We start from the raw sequence: 6,000 nt of genomic DNA, 5'->3' as shown, positions 1-6,000 counted from the left end.
GCTTATGGCAGGAAGCATTAGGGCAAGGAAATACAAGGCTTTTAAAACAGTCTATCAGAGTAATGAGAGTAGAAGGACTGATGAGACTTGTCCTTCCGATCCTGGTGGTCTTCATCTTCATTTTCATCTTCATCTTTTGGTCCATGGTCTTCTTCTTCTTTCACAGCAAGATAGGCCTTTTGGGACCTCTTTCTTGCGTGGCAGAACTTCTCGGTGTGTCCGATCCTTTTGCAGAAGTCACAGAAGAGCTGATCCTTCTTGCCTTTGTACCTGTTGCCAACATATAATGCATGCTCGTCTCTAGAGGTACTTGGTTCTTCCTTAGTTTTTAGCTTCTTTTCCTCTTCTAACAGTGATGCCTGGATATCAACAAGTTCAGGATATGGCATGTTGATTAAAGTTGTTGATACATTATTATATTCAGGAGGCAAACTCTTAAGTAGAACATCGATGCAAACATCTTCGTCCATTTTAATGTTGATTCCTGCAAGTTGGGTTAAGAGTCCTTCCATGTAATTTAGATGTGTGGCAAGTGATGTGCTTGACTTCATTTCAAGCCTGAAGAACTCAATCATGAGACCATACTTTGATGATTTAGATTGTGCACCGAACAAGGTGTCAAGTCTCTTCCATGTATCCTGTGAGGTCTCACAGTTATCCACATGGTGGATATAGCTGTCGTCTAGCTCAAGTTTGATAATGGCATGGGCTCTGTCATCATTCTTTTGCCAAGTAGCTGCAAGGTCCGCATCCCGAGGTTTCTTCTCTTTGCCATTTGTGATGGCCCAAAGACCCTTCTTCATCAAGATGAGCTTGATGTGAGTTTGCCAGCTGTGAAACCCGGCTCCTTTGAATCGAGCATTTGTCTTTTCCCATGTTGAGGTTGCAAGATCAGCAGCAAATCAGCTCCAAAATTCTCGGTTAGCAACAGCAGAGGAGTTGGTTGTGTCACAAGACACAAGTGCTAAGAGCACTAGATGAGTGTCAATGGACACTATGTTTGTATCTTCTTCCTTGAGTCTTCAAATCTTTAATGGATTCATTGATTGAATCTTTGATGTAGATAGCTCCATGTCTTTCTGCAAGTAAGATAGGCAAGTCTTACATGCAATGTAAATGGGCAACAAGAGTAATGTTACTCTTTATGACAGGTAACCACCCAAGAGACTTCATGCTTGGCATTTCCATGATGGAATCAGCTTAAAATTTTTGAAACTTTCCAGCACAGAGTTGAAATCTTAATGTGTCAAAAGACACAAGTGAAGGTAGTGTTAATCAACACTCAAGAGATACTATCTTGAATAATTGATACTAGATGTTGATGTTGATGATGATTCTTTTATGCTTTCCCTCCTTGATGATTTGAGTGGTGAATCTTGCTGGGAATTTCAGTAACACACTGGATCAGAGTGGCAAAGGCTTGGGTTGAGTGTTAGGAGTGTGAAAACGAAGTAAAATATGAAGCTTTTGAACTTGTGGCTATGGTGTCCCACAGTTAGGGTTTTCAGCCTGACTGAGTTTTCTGCTACAGCAGCCCGCGAACACGATCATCCGGCGTCAAACTCGAGCTGGAGGTAGCTTAGGACATGGGCTTACAAAGCCCTATGGTCACAGAGTAAATCATGCAGCGTGGAGAGAGAATCGATGTACGGACTGGAAACGGGCACAGAGATTACAACGAGCTCAAATTTCTGCAATGCTGCCTTCTGATGTGTGCAATGTTGAACTGTGATGTAATAGGAGGTTGCGCCCTGATCTAGGCAAGATATCTCCAGAAGAAATCGTGTTGAAATATTGACTATGGAGGGAGATCAAGAAGCTCCAAGGAGGCAAGGTGCAGGTTTGGCTATGGTGGCAGACAACAGTTCAAGATGAAGGTCCAGTTGAAAATGGAGTCATGAGCTGACATTGAGCTAGACTGAGGTGGAGATAAGCTGAGAGAGTAGTGAAATGAGCTAGGCCATGCCCGACTGCGCTCTGATACCATGTTAGAGTGAGCGGGATCTAGGACATGGCAGTGAGTTATGGTGGATGGAAGGAGAAGAGTAAACTCATGATGGAGGAGACAAAGACACTGTTTGTTACACAAGTGAATTAGGTTCCAAGATTGAGACTTGGACTCATAAACACAATCTATAGGAAAGTAGGAAACTGTAGTAGGCACCACTGTGCATATGGGATAGGTAAGCCTGCATGTCCTTGGCCCTGAAGCTCCATACAAAGAGGCTGTTAGTGAGTGTGATTGTTGAATCTCAACACATTATGGAGAATAAAAGTGCTGCCAAAGGGAAACTATAGAGCGACATCACCAATGCCATCAATAGCGAGAGACTGATCATCACCTAAGCGCACATTACTGGATACACTGTGATAGGTATGAAACCACTCACGATAAGGGGTCACATGAAAAGATGCACCCAAATCCAAGAGCCAATCTTGTGCATGAATAGACTGAGCCTCGATCAACTGGGAGTCATCACATGAAGAGGCTGCTAAGATGTAGTCACCAACTGACTCCTTAGGGATGCATGACATTTATCTCCTCAATCTTTACATTGGATTTTGTAGGTATAATGTTGTAATCATTGGATTTATACTACACTTTTTATTTTCCCTTTTCTTTGCACTTGTCATCGCACATCTTATGGCACTGCGACCGTATGTGTCCACCCACAATAATGGCATGTAAGATCAGTCTTACGTCCATGGGACTTGTTACGTCCACATGACTTAGACCGTGACTTCTAAGAGTCTTTCCCATGACGATTATTATCTTTCTTGCCACTTCTACCACCTCTAATGGATAAAGCATGTGAACTATAGGAAGCATCATTGTTTTTCCTGTTAATTTCTTTAGTCAAAAGAGCACTCTCTACATCTTGAAATTTCAGCCCATTAAGTTTGTTGGTACACATCGTAGTGCAAAATACAACCCAAGACTCAAGTAAAGTGCCAAGTAGAAACAAAGGATGCAGATTATCCTAAAACTTAATACCCTATTGAAGCAGCTTCTTCATGATAGAATGAAACTGGCTAAAGTGAGTAGACAATGAGGTCCCCTCCTTCATGCAGACATCCATCAATTGTTTAAGCCAATACATCTGTGAATTAGGGCTCTGCTTTGCATAAAGTTCTTGAATCTTTTTTCATAGATTCCATGCACTTTGATCTTCATCTTCAACAACATTATTATGGAACTCTTCAGAGAGTGATAAAATGATAGTGGACTTGCATAATGCATCTAAATCAGCCCTGATCATCATCATCCATATTCTTAGGCTTAATACTTTTGTTTCTTAGTGGCTTTATCTGCAATTTTTATACCAAAACTTGCCATATTTGAGATTTTCAATAGCCACAGTTGGTGCCATCCAACTTGGCAATGCTAAGCAAAGCTGTATCTTTGAGATGACAAGCCATAATGAGTCAAACAGAGGCAGACTATGTAGAAAACAACCTGCTATAATTAGATAGGCCAAAATCATAGCCGAAATAAGTTGAAAATAAGAGAAACTGCTAGACTAACTAGCTATCCACCAAATAGTACCAAAAGTACATCAAAAGGACATGATTAATCTCAGTAAATACATCACAGACCGCATAAAACAGCTTGCTATAATAAATGACAACAGTGAGTAAATGAGAGCAAACAATGAGCTAATAGAGATCTAATGAAAACAATGACTGCCAAGTCCAATCTTGCATCAAGCGGGCATAATAGAGGCACTATGACAACTAATGAACATGAGATAAACACCCAAATGTGTCGAGAGAGTCTGTCAATACAACTAATACATCCTCCAAGTAATAAGCAAGATGTACACACCACTGGCAAGACCTTTGTTAGGTCTTGCTAGTGGTGTGCTCAATGAAGACGGATCAAATCAATTCATAAGTATCCACGAGCAGACATGGAAGCATCTACCAAGCAAATATCATAGTCAAGGACATGTAAGAGATCCTAGTCTCAAATCTCAAGTAATAGCTCAAATGCATAACCCACAAGCTTTGGGTAAATCCAAGACCATAAGCATAAAGCTCCCATTGGCACAAAATTTGATGGAAAATGAGCAACCAAGCTCAAAGATATCATGTAAATGCATACGACATCTCATAGCCAAGACTGTACATCATGAGAGCACCAAGAGCATGTAAGCGGTCAAGCATATGATAGCATCCAAGTACATCATGTACAAACCCAAGTTAATCTTTGACAAGCCAAGAAACATCCAAAAGAGGTTCCAAAGTGTCCAAGTATAAGCCCAAATGAAGCTCCAAGTGTCAAAGAAGCTCAAACAATGTAGGTAGCATGCATCACTGACATATGCTTCAAAGCATGTACCAATGGGTCATGCATAAACCATAGGTATAACCTCTGTCACAAAGTATGCTAGTGTAGACCAATGTCAAGTAAGTGCCAACCAATATGGATCTCAAACGAGACTCAAAATACATTCTGGAACCATCCAAGACATTTGCCAACCTCCATTTGCATCCAAATAGTCATAATAAGCATCTGGGAAGCACCCGAGACCAATGGGCATAACATAACCCGAGTTAAATAACTTTGTCCTTGCTCTATTACAACAGTAAATTCACTATCAAATTGAGCATAAACAATGCCAAAATCAGCACCAAATCAATGGCATATCATATGCATAGCTTCCCATAACATCCATGCATGATCCGGGTACCAAATGGCATCAATAGCTAGTACCAAGCAAGCATAAATATCAATTGCTAATGTAGCACTGTTTGGAGCTGCTTGTGGACTATTATGATAGTCCTGGATTGAAGTATATCAGACCCAAATGTCAATGCCAAGCTCAAGCCTTCAATGCCATGGTTGCAGCATGCTCCTATGCCTCAAATGAGACCTTTTGTGTAGTGCCAATGGCCTGAAGAGGTGCTGGAGATGGCCACGTTTTTTACAGGCTGAGAAAATGGGGCAACCTACTAAAATCATGTTTTTGATGTTGTTGAGGGAGCTAGGCACTACTTGATGGTTAGGGAGCCTCTATGGCTCGCAAAGAAGCTTCCCAAAAGGCCTCAATAGGTATAGAAGAGAGAGAGCTCAATTCCAAACCTTCATGAGCTAAGCCATGGATGCCCTGTTCTTCAAACCCTGTGGACTGAATTAAATGGTGGAATGGGAGCTCCAATACCTATAGATGAATACCCTGAGGTTGCCCAAGAAGACGCAATGCTTGCTCGAGAAGGATGAGACTGACCGGAAGCTTGAAAGGTGTGGCTATGGCTACCAAGAGTGAGGACGAGAGTGTAGGTATTCGAATGAATTCTACCAACCACATTCAAGACCTTGAACAGCCAAGCTCCGATACTAGTTGAAAGGTGAGAAGGATCGAGCAAGAGAGCACAGAGGTGAGAACTATGGTGGATGGAGCAAGAGCAAGAAAGAGAGAGACTCCAAATGTGGGAACTCCAATAGTCACAATGTGTGACCAGCCTTCCCTTTATTCAAATGTCATTGAAAGAATAAAGAATGAAGTGATAGTGATGGGCACCTGCCACCTAGAGTGTGCAGGTGTGGGTACTATCAATGTAGTAATACATGGGCGGCTAGGCGGAGCCGCCTTTACCCCCAACACAGTAAAGCAATCCTTTATAGGTAGCTATAAAATGCTTTTAAGATGGTGTAAGGAGTGCTGTCTTAGGATTTTCAACCTTGATGGCATAAATCATGCAAGGTTTGCTTTGTTTCTTAAGGGCATGCTTAGCCTAGGTATGTGAAGTCAAGGGGAATAACTCTAAATCAGTATTGCCATGCAAAGTGACATGCTCCCTGCAATTCAAAGGTTATGGAATGGATGTGGTAGTCGATTTTGATTTTTGGGTTATGATGGTGGTAAAAAGGCATACCTAGAATGACATTAGAAGACTGTAAAGGAGCCACATGAAAATTACACTTTTCTTCATAAGAATCCATAGTTATTTCAAGACTTTTAACTTCACAAGTGCCAGTATATCTTATTCCTTGAA

This window comes from Lygodium microphyllum, chromosome 6 (genome assembly GCF_053477565.2).
Source record: "Lygodium microphyllum isolate KBCC chromosome 6, Lygodium_microphyllum_v1.1.10, whole genome shotgun sequence".
NCBI classification, from domain to species: Eukaryota; Viridiplantae; Streptophyta; class Polypodiopsida; order Schizaeales; family Lygodiaceae; genus Lygodium; species Lygodium microphyllum.
This window is presented reverse-complemented; position numbering follows the sequence as displayed.